This window comes from Silene latifolia, chromosome X, assembly GCF_048544455.1.
Source record: "Silene latifolia isolate original U9 population chromosome X, ASM4854445v1, whole genome shotgun sequence".
In the NCBI taxonomy this organism is placed as follows: domain Eukaryota; kingdom Viridiplantae; phylum Streptophyta; class Magnoliopsida; order Caryophyllales; family Caryophyllaceae; genus Silene; species Silene latifolia.
Genome location: NC_133537.1, coordinates 6,992,893 through 7,009,711, shown reverse-complemented (window position 1 = coordinate 7,009,711; position 16,819 = coordinate 6,992,893).

Sequence of the window (16,819 nt, the reverse complement as noted above, 5' to 3'; positions counted from 1 at the left end):
TGTATGAGTTTTACAAGTGTAAATGTGAAGTTTTACGAGTGTAAATGTAACATTTTAAGAGTGTACATTTGATTTTTTGTGACAGAAATTTTGAATTTATATAATTTTAACATTTTACAAGTGTAAATGTGAAGTTTTACGAGTGTAAATGTAACATTTTTAAGAGTGTAAATTTGATTTTTTTGTGACGGAAATTTTGAATTTATATAATTTTAACATTTTACAAGTGTAAATGTGAAGTTTTACGAGTGTAAATGTAACATTTTTAAGAGTGTAAATTTGATTTTTTGTGACGGAAATTTTGAATTTATATAATTTTAACATTTTACAAGTGTAAATGTGAAGTTTTACGAGTGTAAATGTAACATTTTTAAGAGTGTAAATTTGATTTTTTGTGACGGAAATTTTGAATTTATATAATTTTAACATTTTACAAGTGTTAATGTGAAGTTTTACGAGTGTAAATGTAACATTTTTAAGAGTGTAAATTTGATTTTTTTTGTGACGGAAATTTTGAATTTATATAATTTTAACATTTTACAAGTGTAAATGTGAAGTTTTACGAGTGTAAATGTAACATTTTTAAGAGTGTAAATTTGATTTTTTGTGACGGAAATTTTGAATTTATATAATTTTAACATTTTACAAGTGTAAATGTGAAGTTTTACGAGTGTAAATGTAACATTTTTAAGAGTGTAAATTTGATTTTTTGTGACGGAAATTTTGAATTTATATAATTTTAACATTTTACAAGTGTAAATGTGAAGTTTTACGAGTGTAAATGTAACATTTTAAGAGTGTAAATTTGATTTTTTGTGACGGAAATTTTGAATTTACATAATTTTAACATTTTACAAGTGTAAATGTGATGTTTTACGAGTGTAAATGTAATGTTTTAGGAGTGCAAATGTAGTATTTTAAGAGTAAATTGGTCCTTTGAGTGTAACTTTGGTCCTTTATAAGTGTTACTTTTGTCCTTTACGAGTAAAACTTTAGTCCGACTACCAAAAAACACCACCACCGTCGTCCTCCACCACCAACTCATATCCACAAAAAATATGAGTGCAAATCTATATAATTTTAACGAGTGTAAATGTAAAGATATACGAGTGTAAATGTAAAAAATATGAGTGTAAATGTAAAAATATACGAGTGTAAATGTAAAGAAATAGGGGTGTAAATCTGAAAAATGCGTGTAAATGTAAAGAAATATGAGTGTAAATGTAAAGAAATACGAGTGTAAATCTGAGAAATGCGTGTAAATATAAAGTAATATAAGTGTAAATGTAAAGAAATACAAGTGTAAATGTAAAGAAATACAAGTGTAAATCTGAAAAATGAGTGTAAATGTAAAGAAATACGAGTGTAAATGTAATGAAATACGAGTGTAAATCTGAAAAATGAGTGTAAATGTAAAGAAATATGAGTGTAAATGTAAAGGAATACGAGTGTAAATGTAAAGAAATATGAGTATAATAAATATATTTATTAGATCTAAGAATAAAAATCATGATAATACGATTTTTTTTCAAAAATCTAAAAAAAAATATATAACAAAACGATTTTTTATAAGACGATATTTGAAAAAATTCAATGGTGGAAAACCTTTGACTTTTAATATTAATAGTCAAACCTTTGAAACAAAACAAAGGAAATCAGATATTAATATAAATAAATAAATAAATAAATAAATAACTTGAAACGAGATCTGGAAGAAGAAAGGAGAAACAAAAAAAACAAATATATGTGACACCAGATCTGCGTATATGATTCGAAGTACAAAAAAACAAAATAGAAACTCTTTTTTAGGTAGAATCAGAGTTTGATAATATGCTTGGCATATATGATTCGAAGTACTTGGAACAAGCAACTTGTTTGTGTGCTTGATAGTAGGCCGGTAAGCCATTAGCCTTGTTTTTAAGATTTATGAATGATAGTCTGGTAGTCGTTGTAGAGTATAAAATCAGATTTATGAATGTTTGTTACCCAGATCTGCGAAACCGTTGCGACAATGGTTGTCGCGTGTGGTGACGTGGTGGCGTGGTTGGTGTTGTGGTGGCCGAAGGAGGAGAGGGTGAGGGTGAGGGGGCTCAGATCTGGTGGTGGGAAGGGTAGAAAAGGTGGTTTGTGGTGGTGAAAAGGGTAGTTGGGTGGTGGCAGGCGAGCAGGGTAGTCGGGTGGTGGTCGATACGACTGGTGTGGGTTTTTTTGTTGGGGATGGTGGTGGTGGCGGGGCTGTGGAGTGGTTGTAGAGACGGAGAGGAGGAATGAGGGAGCAGGGTGGAGGTTTCGGGATGGTGGTGTCGGGGATGTTTTCGGTGGTGGAGGTTGTGGGGCCGGTTGGTGGTGGCTTCAGATCTGGGGTGAGGGGGGATATGCGGCGTTGTGGGAGTCGGTGAGGGTGGTGGGTCGGTGGTGGTGAGGATGAGAGGAGGGTGGTGGGTCGGTGGTGGTGCGGTTGGTGGAGGTGGAGGTGTCGTGGGGTCGGGTAGGTGAGGATAAGGAAGAGTGGGAAATTTTTTTTTTTGAATTTTTTGGTTTTGGAATTTTGTTGGATTTTTGAGAGGAATTGAGTTTTTTTTTGTTTTTAGAGAGATGAGGAGGAGGATAATTGTGAGATGAGAGAGAAGTGAGTGGAAAAAGAAGGGTTTTATAGTGGAATTAGGGCTTGATTAGGGATAGTAGTGAGGGAAATTGATTAATTAGGATTGAACCCCTAATTTTAGCACTAATCCTCCCTTTTTCCCTTTCAATCTCAACCCTCCATCCCATCTTTTTAAGGGCTCTAAATGGGACTTAGGGACTCAATGAAGAAAGGTGGACTCACTTGATCCTTCCTCTATATATATATAGATTTGGGATCCTATGAGAACACTAGTATAATGAGAACCATGAGAACCACTAATAATAATAATAATAATAATACAGACGACATTAGACTTTATTTTGTTTGAAACCTATGCGTAACCCAAACCCTTCAATCTCATTCATTTTCACGTTTTCACTTTCTCACTCATCTCTCCTTCTCTCTCTTCGACCATCGTCCTCTCCGGCGTCCTTTCCGATCGTCCTCTCCGATTATCGTTAACCAAATCATATTTTCGTTCATCTAATTCGATTAAACTGCCATTTTTCGTGCTTTCTGATATCTCTTTTAGATTTTGACAAGTTACTTGCGGTTGTAATTGAATCTCGTGATTGTAAGTGCCTAGTCTAAGTAGCGATCCTTGATTTGTTAACTGTCTGAAGTTTATGACGTGTTACTTTTACTTGCTTCTTGCTGAGTGGTATCTTGATTTGTTATTTGACAGAGGCGGTGGGCGAGGTGGTTATGGAGGAGGCGATCGTCGTAGAGACAATAGAGATGGAGGTGGTCCAGATAGGCATTCTTATAGTGGAAATCGTTCTCGCCCATACTAAGAGTCCGGTCACATTGTAGTAGAAAATGTTTTCATGAGGAATTTTATTGTACTCCCGCAGAGGGTTTGTTCACAGAAGGAGATAAAGAGGTAGGTTGTCCACCTTCTTGGATCAATACCCCTTTACTCCTTAGCTGTTTACTTAGGTTTAGGGTTGGGATTGATGAATTGTGTGACTCTCTTTTATAGAGGCAAGTGGATAAATCACAAAAATGCTTTGGTAGGTTGAAATATTCGGTGAGTCTTTGGTGATCTTTTTTGATGTGTTTTAGCAAATATGCCAGTGTCTTCTATCTTTGTTTAGTTTTGGTGTTTGAGATATAAGATTTTGCAGGGCTTGTTAGATGATATGCCAGGATTTAATACAAGCTTACCTAAGTCCCGAGTGTGCTTAGAAATGGATGTTAGCTTGAGCACTCGTTTAAATCATTTATTCGTATTAGTTTAGTAGATATGAAGTGCTAGTTGTTAGATTCATGTTTGGTTTGTGCTCGAGCCTCGATGTATGGATAGCATTGTTTCAAGTAATCTGGGGTTGGGGGAGAATAACGGAGATGAAGACTACTACTTTGGTAATGAGATCAAGCATAAGCAACGGAATGGCTTCGTACCTGTGGAAGGTTTTTTAATTGCGGTGAATATCTCTTGCGTTTTAGTCTGCGTTTGCTTCTTCGAAATTTGTTCTTGCGTGCACCTTGTTGATGTAGTTAGCACTGGCTCATTACTTCTTTCCACAATGCTTCTAGTTCCATTTTGATCGTGTGTATAAATTTGTATCCTCATTTCGGGAGAGGTAGAGATATTGGGCCTCTCATTCTCCCAAAAAATGCTAAGTGTGCCCAAGATTCGTACTCCCTCTCGGCCTCACCCATTTGCTTACATACTTGACTATTCGTTATTTGGTCCGTCTCGGTCGTCCGGTTATGCTCCATATGCAAGTAAATTTTGTGCTAAAAAATCTGTCTATAATATTTGTCTCACTCTACGACAAAGACCTTTTAGATTGGTGTAACTATGTTGTTGATGCCCTCCGCAGTGACGCGCTTATCTCTTCGAGTGATTACATCTCCATTTCACTGGCTAACCGCTACCTAATTTAATCTTTGACAGTACAGGGATGGACTTAATTCAGGACTTGCAACATATGATACTCTGATGTCTTTTCATCATACTGATAGAGTGATATGGTTACTTGACTACTTAACTTATTTATAGCGTATTGTAAAGGTTATTAGCTCAATGGTAGAGCGATGTGCTTATTTTGCACAAAGGTATGGGTTCGAATCCCATATAACCTAATAAATAAAAAATCTTGTGATTTTAGGATAGCTGTCAGGTGTACATGCATGAAATAAGTGTTATATGTGCATGAAATAAAGTTCTATGTGCATGAAAAAGTTCTTATTATGATACTAATTACTGTTGGTTAAGGACATTAATTTTACATGGCCGTGAAATAAGATTATAAGTGCATGAAATAAGGTTCTATATGCATGAAATAAGGTTTTATGTGCATTAAAAAGTTTTTCAGTTGCACTAGTTGGTTATATTATGTTACTAATTATTATTGGTTAAGGACATTAATTTTCATTATATGTGCATGAAATAAGGTTCTATGTGCATGAAATAAGGTTATATGTGCATGAAAAAGTTCTTATTATGATACTAATTATAATTGGTTAGGGACATTAATTTTAATGGGTATGAAATAAGATTATAAGTGTATGAAATAAGGTTCTATATGCATGAAATAAGGTTCTATGTGCATTAAAAAGTTCTTCAGTTGCACCAGTTGGTTATATTATATTACTAATTACTGTTGGGTAAGGATATTAATTTTGATTATATGTGCATGAAATAAGATTCTATGTGCATGGAATAAGGTTCTATGTGCATGAAACAAGGAAAATGTCTGTGAAGGAGATTTAATATATTTATCGGCCTTTTCAAGGTATTTTAGGCTTATGCATAGAAACTACCAGTCCATGGCAATTACAATGTAAAAGAATGTAAAAGAAACACCGGTATTTGCTAGCCAATATGGAAGTCGAACCCATATTTTGTGCATTGCACAATGCTCTACCATTTGAGCTAATTGGCTTTCGGAGTTGGACCCAAATGATGCGCTTTTTAGGTCTGTGTTGTAACATATCAAGTTTCAGGACAATTGAAGTTAAAGCTGATATTTTGTGCACTTTGCTCATCTTTATGCTAAAAAGTAGTACAATATACCTTAAGTGGAACAGTAGTAAGACCGGTAATTAATAGCGGTGAGTTTTATTACTAAGGGATCGAGTCTGCGCCGGAGTCTGAACTTGAGGAAGTGAACAGATTGGGGATCTTTGATTACAAGAGGACGAAGTGGCGCCTAACTGGCAAAACACATGAACCTCTTACCATGTGGCAATAAAAATAAGCAGAACCCTACTAAAGAGGGTTAATTGTCTGCATCACGAGTCATCACGCATCACCAGTTCAAATCACCAACCGGCTCGCAACAACTTTTGTTCTCCCAGACGGGTACCCGTCTGCCGCCCCCCATCCCGGCTGGGAATACATACAAAACATCCTCAAGTTTCCAGAGAACTCTCAGCCGGTGCCATCACCGACGGACGGTCGACCCGCTGGGCACCTTTTTGGCGTGCTTCAGATTCCATTTCTTCTTTTTGTTTTGTTTAAACCTGTTTCCCCTTTCTTATTTTGTGTATGTATGATGTGCAGTACCCTTGACAACAAATATTATTATTAATTATTATTAATATTATTATTAATTATTATTATTATTATTATTATTAGATTAGTAGTATAAATACACACTCTCTCATTATTATTAGACTACCTTATTATTAATTGTCGCAGCCAGCTACTGCTCGGCTCCAAACTGATTAATGAATATACCAGTAAGCACATACGTAAACCAGGAACTTGTTATGAATGCTATAAGACCTCACTGTAAGCAATACGTAAACCGTAAACAAAGACACGCGCCTCAAACACGAAACACAAGATGCACTTGAATAAGATAATCAATTTCTTACCTTTCATTCAAAATAGAAAAAGAAATACAAAAATCAGCTTATGGCGACAACTCGACAAGGCATGAAAGAAAGACATGCGCCTCAAACACACAAAACAGTACATAAATTAACTAAAGATAATCAAAGTTTCTTACTTTTCATTCAAAATAGAAAAGGAAAACGAATAAAAAAAAGGAGATACCCGATGCAAGCAAGCAAGCTGTTGATCCAAGCAGTAAAGGAATCATACAGAGTCATTGACAATTTGACACCCAAAAACCCTGAAAACAGCTTAGTCTACTGAGTGTTTAAAAATATAAGATTTGGACCATCGATGTTGTTTGATAAGCGAACCCTACTAAACAGAGATCAATAGTGCCCCTATAAAGGATGTGTCCATTTAAAATGCCATTTATGTGGAGATTAACATATTTGCTAGGTTCAAATCATCATGTATTCACTTTTCAAGTACTAGTTGTACGCAATAACACCATTTCTACTCAAGTTTGGAATCTAACAATAATCATGGATTAACACATATGGACTGTCTTTTTTATTTATGTAATTTCTCAATTTTCCTAACCCTAATTACCCGTTTCCCAATTTAATTCGAGAAACCCTAATTTCACAATCATAATTCATCAATTCCGAAAGTTAATCACGAATTAACAACTCGTCAACCCTAATTTGTTGACGAATTAACAAATTCAGAAAACATAAAATGGTAATTCAAGGAAATTGATTGAGAAATCAAACAAACCTTGTCGAATTTGATGAACGCTGACGGATTGTTCGATTTTGCGTCTCCATTGATGAAGGAAGTAGCAGATATTGAAGCTTGTTCTTCAATTACAAGAAGCAGTTTGGTGATGGTGAAGGGAGAAAGAAATTAGAGACAAAAAGTAAGCCACAACGTAACTTTGTTAAATGTCTGATGGTTAGACGGAGATGTGGTATGATCTCAGCCATTCATTTATTTAACATCTAAGGGCTGTAAGAGGTTCTCACAGTTCTCATTATATCAGTGGTTCTCACCGGATCTCGACCCTATATATATATATATATATATATATATAGTATTGATTTGACTCGAAGTGATCCACCAGATCACGACCCAGTCCAAACCAACACGAAAATGTAGACTGATCCGATATGATCCAAACCTAATATAAGCCGATGTGATTTGGTCCGATCCAAATTCAACCCGATTTATCCAACTGTCACTTTCAGTTAAGACCTAGTTGGTCAAAATAATTCATTTGAATGAATACAAACAAAACAAATCAACCATGTCCACTAACTTCATATTGAATAAAGACAAACAAAACAGTATGGGGTTAGTATATATGACAGATCAGAAGCAGCCACGTTGTACAAATTTGAGCCTTTGTAATTGTAACCTAGTATAGTTGATAAGACTTAAGAGCTTAGCATCAAAACGGACATGGATTCGGATACGGATATGACACGAATACGTGACATGACATCCCATAAAATTTAGGACAATATTTTATAGTTATAACTAACGTACCATTTTATATGCAGGGCACGTTATTTAAACATATCACTGACCTGGTGAACTTGACCCGACCCGACACCTGAACTCTAGACCCGAGTTTGATACAAATTTGAATTGACCAAACTTAATATAATCCGACCCAAATATTTATTGTTGTGCACTAGTTCTTAGCCATAAATAACTAGGTATTAGTTGACCTAAGATGTCCCGGCCTTACCAGACTTGACCCGACCTATATCCAAAATTGATCCAACCTAAACTGCCTTGACTCGATTGCCTTGTTAGCCAGGTCTACCCGTCAGTAGAGGTGTTCACTCAATGGTCCTGACCAAATACCGGAACGGACCTAATCATTTGGTCCGGACCAACCAGATTGTATTTTATTTGGCCCGCTGTCCACAGTTTGGCGATTCCGCTGGGGATAATACACTTACGTGTAGCCAAGGGTGAAACTTGAACAAGGTTAGGGAATAGTTTGTACAAGACAATTGTCGGTTTTCATAACTCGGTCTTCCTAGACCGTTTAATTCGGCCTTCCTAGGCCCAACCCAACCCATTCGACCAATCGTCCCGTCTAAACGGTCCTAATTCTTATTTGGGCCTAAGGATGGATAGCGATTGACGTCATCCATACCATGATGCTTACTCTTGTTTGTATCAAGGGCCTTCACTACTTGAGGAAATGGACTAGGAATCGGCCTTACTCTTGTTTGGCACGAGCCTCTCCACAGACTTCGGGTTTGATGGTTCGGTATGGCAACCCACCCTTTAAACCAAAACCCTTCTAAATGCACTCAGCATCCCGTTATAATGCTTGTATAAATGTGTAAACCTTACGTGATCACCACTTCTAAACAAAACCATGACGAATTTTCAAAAATCAAAACCCTTTTTTCAAACAAGAATTTCGAAATAGACTCTTAATTAGCGCAAAACCCGGTCAAAACTCTGTCCGTTGTCGCGTCAAAATTCGAGCCACAAGCCCATTTCAAAACCTCACTTCGAGTCCACTCCTACAACTACACTACAGTTGGCTAGGACACACATTTTCAAAAAACTTGTCTTTCTTCAAAGCTCACTCAACACAAGTGGCACACACCCACTTCACGAGTCAAAACTTTTCCTCTTTTAGCAAGTGTGATAGAATGGTCGATCGTGTTTTGATTCGTCGCCGATCTCTTATCCAGTTTCCAAGATGCCCGGATCAAGTGATGAAGCGAACTTCAACCAACTCCAGAACAGTAATGATCGAATCCTAGCCGCGCTAGCCCAAATACAATCTACTCAAGAACAAACCTATGACCGCCTTGAGCTCATCGAAGGCCGTATCTGTGCCATAGAGGGAAGGTTTCCCCCTCTTGAGAGTGAAGTACTACGTAACTCCGATGATGAATCTAGGGATGAGAATCCTCTCATGGGGACGACTGCAGCTGAGAAAAAACTCCAATACCTAGAGGAGCAATTGATGTACCTTAAGGGGGATGACATTTATAGGGAGAACAATCGCAAGTATGAAGCCGTCAATTCCAAATTGCCAACTAACTTTAACATGACGGATATCCCTAAGTTCAAGGGACACGAGAACCCGTTAAACCACATCCGTGCCTTCAAGGATTACATGTCTATCAAAGGAATCAAACCCGAGATGTTCTTAAGGATCTTTCCTTCATCTCTTGACACCATCCCGAAGCAATGGTTCTACACTTTAGATCACAAGAAGGTCGCCACTTGGGAAGACGCCGCAATCGAGTTCTCTAAACAATATGCGGATAATGCCGAAATCCAAGTCAACATGCGTACTCTAGAGGTTCTTACCCAAAATGACAAAGAAGGATTCACCGACTTCCTAAGTAGGTGGAGGAAGACTAGCACTCAACTGGTGGAACGCCCGGATGAGGCTACTCTTGTGGAAAAGTTTGTGGATAATCTCAAACCCATCTATGCCAATCATTTGAGATATCAAAACATCAAGACTTTCAAGGACTTAACCGTATTAGGGACACGAATTGAAGATGACATCCGTAAAGGACTCTTGTCCAAAACGGTAGGTCGAGGATATCAAGGGTCCACAAGTCGTTCATACGGCTCTACTAGCAAGACCGATGAAGTTAACCTTCTCGAGCCATCCAAGAAAACTACCCCACCAAGGAAATTCACAAACCTTGGGGACACTTACTCCAACGCTCTAAAAAGGTTAATGAAGCAAGGTAAACTCCAACCTATTGGACCTACTCCCGAACCCGAAAGGAAGTCCAAGTTTTGGGATGAAAATTCGTACTGTGAATACCATAGGGGCAAGGGGCACGACACAGAAAAATGCTACAAGTTGAAAAATGTGCTTCAAGACATGATTGAAGATGGTCGACTCCCAATACCACCGGGAGGTAAGCCCAACAACACTCAGAATCCTCTTGGAGTTCTAGTGGTCACAAGTGATGAATCTACCTTAGATTGCTCACACCTCATTTCTCCCACCGAAAATGAAATCCATGCAATCGAGAATGAAGGGCTCTACTCTACTATCTCCCCTACCATTTCCGACTTCATCACATGGGCAAGGAGTGTAGATAGACAAGTTTGGGAACTAGAAAGCATGGTAACAACCTTACGCAATCCCAATGCAATACCCGAAGAACGTGTACCATTGATCTTCTCTCAAAATGCCACTGTGCAAGAAATAATCACCGTGGTTGATAAACTAGTCGATCAAAACATACGACTAGAATGTGATATCATGAGAATAAGGGAACTAGTTGCAGTCAATGGGGTTTGGGCCGATGATGATGAGGACGAATATCTCATTGAAAACTCTTTAGTCAAGGAAATAGTCCAAAATGGTGAAGACCAAGATGTGGATCACCTAACTCGTTCGGGTCGCCCATATCAAAGCACTACTCAAAACGGTTCAACCAACGTCATCACACCAAATGACAACGAAGATGACCCCACTGATCATTTGCTCAAGCAATTACGAAAAACAAAGGTGATCTTTCACCGCAACTAGTAGCAAGCTCGTTCCCACATCGCCAAGCTTTACTGCAAGCTTTGGCCAAGCTAAACGTAGCACATAACTCCACTCCTGAAGATGTAGTCAACTTGGTCTTCCAAGAATCACCTAAGCTAAGTAATCCTATTACTTTCTCAGACGAAGACTTGCCACCTTTTGGCGCTAGTCACAACCTTGCTCTATACATCACTGTCATTTGTCTAAAGAAGAATGTGCCAATGACCTTGGTGGATGATGGCTCCGCGGTCAACGTCATACCCCTCAAAACGGCATACAAGCTAGGCATGAAAGAGTCGGATTGGACCCCTACCAATCAAGGTGTGCGTGCATATGACGGTACACGACGAAAAGTGGTAGGACTTGCTAACTTAACCATAGCCACGGGGCCAATTGAACGAAAGGTTAACTTCCAAATAGTGGACATTGAAGCTTCATTCAACATACTTCTGGGAAGGCCTTGGATTCATGCTTCCAAAGCGGTAACATCCACCCTTCACTAAAAGATCAAGATCCCACTAAACGGCAAAGTAGTGACGATCACTTCGTCACCCATCAATGCAATAATCGAAAAACAATCAAACAATCAAGTCCTTGCGGATCCCGTATACGAACTTGGGGGCTTCCAAAGTGTAAGCGTTATAGAAAGTGAGTTGGCACCCTTATACTATAATCCCTACTCTAACTTGGTGGTCAACCACATACTCAAATCCCAGGGATACTTCCCTGGAATGCCTTTGAACCCTATTCGGAAGAATACCTTCTCGCCCTACAAGGAAGGCAACTCAACGAGGATACCACTTGGACTAGGATACAAACCTACAAAAGAGGAAGTTCTCGAAATGCTTGCCCAAGTCCAAAACCGCAAGCACGTGGGAATCCAAATGAGGCCATATCTCCCTACTTTAAATGGGTACTTTGTTCAAGAAGGAAGTTCAGAGCTCTTTCATGGATTTCCCGAACCTTGGCATTATCTTGAGAGAAAGTTAGCCGGAATCGAGATCTTTCGCGATTGCTACTTCATCCCTCCAGAAACGGTTCCTACCGTCAAAACCCGTCAAGCACCTTGCTTAGACGAACAAGCTGTTAGCCTACTGTTTGGAGAAGATCGATTCGTTAGGGCCGCGCAGGATGAGATCATTACTATGATACTTCAAGACGATCGCTTCAACCCCACCGCGTTGATCACGAAACCGACGCAAGACAAAAAGAAAGGATGGAGAAAATCGATCAAATGGACCAACAATCAAGGAAGACTCTTCAAGCTCACCACTGGAGAAGGAGAGATGTTCAAAGGAGAACCCGAAGACGATGAGTTCGAGTCGGAGTCGGAGTCAGAGTCGGAGTCTAGAGAAGTCATTAGAGAGTCCACTCCTGTCGTCATCCCCACTCCCTTCGTTACTCCTAGCTTAGTCTCGAGTAGTCACAGTTGTTCGGGAAATGCCCCAACCACTGTCCCTTTACCGCCACTGACCATGGATCAGTTGGCTTCTTTGTTTCAACTTTACTCAAATCTTAATATGAATAAATCAGGTTCTGCTTACTCTTTGTGTTATCTTGAGTGCAATTCTGTTTACGATGATACTGAGGATGACCAAGACCCAGACTCAATCGAAATACCTCCCTACGTAGCCAAAGAAATACTACAGGAAGGGGAAGGGGGACCAGTAATAGAGGACACCGAACCCATCAATGTAGGAACCGAACTAGAACCCAAAGAACTTAGGATATGGACTACCTTGAGCTCTACCGAAAGGGCCGATTTCATAGACCTCCTAAATGAATTCAAAGACGTTTTCGCTTGGTCCTACAAAGACATGCCAGGAATCGACAGGGATATTGCCGAACATAGGATTCCGATTAAGCCAGGTTTCAAACCTGTGAAACAAAAGCTTCGACGAATGAGAACAGAATGGGCTCTAAAGATTAAGGAAGAAGTGGACAAGCAATTTAAAGCTGGGTTCATCAAAGTTTCCGAGTATTCTGACTGGGTAGCTAACATAGTACCCGTACCCAAAAAGGATGGGAGAATCCGTGTTTGCGTCGACTTTAGGGACTTGAACAAAACAAGTCCAAAAGATGACATTCCTCTACCTCACATTGACATATTAGTGGACAATACTACCGACCACGCATTGCTATCCTTCATAGATGGATATGCGGGTTATAACCAGATCAAGATGGCCATGGAAGATATGCATAAGACCGCATTTGTCACCCAATGGGGAACCTATTGCTATACAGTAATGTCGTTCGGATTGATCAACGCCGGAGCTACGTACCAACGCACCGCAACTACACTCCTACATGACATGATGCACAAAGAAGTTGAGGTATACGTAGATGACATGATCGTCAAATCCAAGGAAAGAGAGGGACATATTGCGAACCTTCGCAAGTTCTTCGCAAGGCTACGAAAGTACAACATGAGGCTCAATCCTCAGAAATGCACATTTGGGGTAACATCTGGCAAACTCCTAGGATACGTCGTTAGCCAACGGGGTATAGAAATAGATCCTTCCAAAATCAAAGCTCTGATCGAAATTCCACAACCTCAAACAGAAAAAGAAGTCAGAGGATTCCTGGGAAAGGTGCAGTACATAAGTCGATTCATATCGAAACTTACAATGATTTGCGAGCCTATCTTCAAGAAACTCAAGAAAACAGACCACACCATGTGGGATGATGATTGTCAAAAGGCGTTTGACCGAATCAAAGCAATATTGGCTAAGCCACCAGTGCTCATGCCGCCACAACGAGATCAACCTCTTGGTTTATATCTCACAGTAACCGAAACAACCATGGGTGCCATGCTGGCTCAAACTGTAGGAAGTGAAGAAAGAGCTATCTACTACCTTAGTAAGAAGTTCTTGGAATATGAGTGCAAATACTCACAACTCGAAAAGACATGCCTCGCTCTTGTGTGGGCAACGAAGAAGCTACGCCATTACATGCTTAGCTACTCCGTCAAGATATACTCCAAAATGGATCCAGTCAAATACCTCTTCGAGAAACCCGTCCTCAACGGACGTCTGGCAAGATGGACTCTGATGCTCTCAGAATTCGACCTTAAATACGTACCACTGAAAGTTATAAAAGGTCGCGCCGTCGCCGAATTCTTCGCAGAAAATCCTATCAATGACGCACAAACCATAGATACTTGGTCATTTCCCGACGAGGATATACTTCAAACTGATATAGACTCCTGGGACCTATACTTTGATGGAGCATCAAACTTAAGAGGATTCGGAATAGGAGTGTTGCTCATTTCTCCTGAAGGTGAGCATACACCGATTGCTGTCAAACTCGACTTCAAGGTGACAAACAACGCTGCAGAATACGAAGCTTGTCTCATTGGACTACAAGCGGCAGTAAGCTTAGGCATTAAAAACCTCCGAGTACATGGGGATTCATCACTGATAATTAACCAAGTTACAGGATCTTGGAAAATCCGAAGCGAAAGCCTCGCACCCTATCAGGCTAGAATAGACCAAGTCGCTCAATTCTTCGATCACGTAACCTACCTACACCTACCTCGGGAGGAAAATCAATTTGCAGACGCTCTTGCGAAACTTGCATCTTTGATAAATATGCCAGATCACATGATGGAAATGCCTTTGTGCATCGAACGACGGTCAGAGCCCGGTTATGTCCACCAAATCACCGACGAAGAGGAAATCGCGCAAGAACCCTGGTTCCAAGCGATCCTGAATTTCAAGCTTAATGGTACCTATCCACCGGATATGGACAAGAGGGGACAACGTGCTATACGCCTATTAGCTTCCCAATACGTTCTCATGCAAGGAGAATTATACAAAAGAACACCTCTTGGTGTAGTCCTACGTTGCCTTGATCATTCACAGGCACGAAAGGTGATGGAAGAAGTCCACGACGGAGAATGCGGCCCTCACATGAGTGGACCCATGATGGCAAAGAAAATCACACGTTTAGGATATTATTGGACCACAATGGAATCCGATTGCATCAAATACGTAAGACATTGCCACAATTGTCAAATCTTCGGGAATGTACAACATGTCCCTCCTTCACTGCTCTACACAATGACATCTCCTTGGCCATTTTCTGCATGGGGAATTGACATAATCGGAAAGATAACCCCAAAACGGGAGGTCAACTGTTTTCATTCTAGTAGCAATTGACTATTTTACCAAATGGGTAGAAGCGGCTTCCTACACTGGTCTTACGGCTAAAAATGTGGCAAAATTCATACAAAACAACATCATCTGTCGATATGGTTGCCCACATAAGATCATTAGTGATAACGGGTCACACTTCCAAGCTAAAACCGAGCAATTGCTAGCCAAATACAAGATTAAGCATCACCACTCTTCGCCCTATAGACCACAGACTAACGGCGCGGTAGAGGCGGCAAACAAGAATGTTGTCACGATTCTCAAGAAAATGATCGACAACTATCGAGATTGGCCAAGCAAGATACCCTTTGCCTTATGGGGGTATCGTACATCATCGGGACGCCCACCGGGGCTACTCCTTTCTATTTGACCTACGGCATGGAAGCCGTACAACCAGTCGAGCTAGAAATACCATCCCTGCGTATTCTACTAGAAAGTCAAATCCCGGAAGCCGATTGGAAAAGGGATAGATATGAAGAACTCATCCTCCTGGATGAACATAGGCTACGCGCCTTACATAATGTCCAAACATATCAAGCACGTATCAAACGAGCTTTCAACAAAAGGGTTAGGCCAAGAAACATCAAAGAAGGAGACTTAGTACTCAAATCGGTTAGAGCTCTTTTACCTGTCGACCCAAGGGGAAAATTCAAACCTAATTGGGCCGGACCATTTCTAGTCAAATCCATACTCCCAGGGGGTGCGGTTAGAATCACAGACCTAGATGGGAATGAGTTTTCAAACCCCACAAACCTTGACCAACTGAAACGGTACTATGCCTAGAATAGGAACAAAAGACGCGCCTCGCGTAAACCCACGTGTCGCTCTTGTGGCACTAAATAAACGGCCCCTGGCCAAACTAAAATAAGCTAATGTCACTGTGCTCTTGCATTTTGACAAATTTGTCATCCTCATATCATCAAATAAACTAAATTCGCACCTCCAGAGTAAGCAAAAGCTCATGCTTATTTTCTATGTTCATTACAAGCTCTTGCTTTGAACAATTATTCTTTTACATTTACTCGAACTACGCGCAAGGGTTTGATTTCGCTTTTCAAGTGAATACGTAGGCAATCCTTCACAGGATTCAACCCATTATATCTTAAATGTAAATAGAAGGACATTTGCATTGCATTTGAAATTCGACAAGAATAATAAGTAGAAAATCTCAACGATTTCATAACCGTTTAACTTTTTTATTTCATTCATTTCCTAAATAATAATAGTACGTTACATAATAAAAATAGAATAGGCTAGGATTCTAAAAATCCCTCCTTTTTATTACAACAACAATAATAATAATAATCAAATAATAAATAAAGACTCAGGCTATTCCTCCATCTTCCCCTTGCCCTTGTCATTCTTGTCATATTTCTTGTCACGACCTCGAGCCGGACGCTCCTGCGCCACTTCAGACCTAATCACCAACGGTCTTTCTCGAGGTCTAGCTTTTCCATTCTTGCCAACCACCATTTCTGCGACAGGAGTAGTCTTTGATTTCTTTGAAGGATGAACAACTTGAAACCCGGCTTCTTCTTCTCCCTCTGTCAGATGCTTCTCCTTCTCTTTCTCTCCCTCGCGCACCTTGTAATCAACGGGCTCGCGTTTCCTCAGTCTCTCGCGCTCTTCCGGAGTTGCAGCCTTTCTCCACCTCAGATAAGAATCCGACACCCACAAAGCATTGGCGGAGAAGCTCAAGAACCACA